Consider the following 432-nt stretch of genomic DNA (forward strand, 5'->3'; position numbering starts at 1 on the left):
TTGCGTTATATTAAAGGAACTCTAAATATGTGTCTGAAATATCAAAAGGAGAAAGCTGATAAAATTTCCTGCTATGTTGATGCGGATTATGGAAGCGAATCAAACAGGAAATCAACTTCCGGTTTTCTTATAAAAGTTTTCGGTAAAACAACTTTATGGACTACAAAGAGACAGACAACAGTAGCACTCTCATCCACCGAAGCTGAATATGTAGCGCTTGCTACAGCTTCTTCGGAGTTAATTTGGATAAACAATATCCTAAGAGATTTGGGAGTAATCGGCTCAACTTTGCCAATAATCTACGAGGATAATCAGTCATGCATACATCTACTTTCTCGCTGGGAACATAAACGATTGAAACATGTCGATGTCAAATATAACTATGTAAGAGACCTGTATGAGAAGAAACTGATCACAGATCGGAAGAGCACA

The sequence above is a fragment of the Wasmannia auropunctata genome, unplaced genomic scaffold, assembly GCF_000956235.1.
Source record: "Wasmannia auropunctata unplaced genomic scaffold, wasmannia.A_1.0 LD336076.1, whole genome shotgun sequence".
In the NCBI taxonomy this organism is placed as follows: domain Eukaryota; kingdom Metazoa; phylum Arthropoda; class Insecta; order Hymenoptera; family Formicidae; genus Wasmannia; species Wasmannia auropunctata.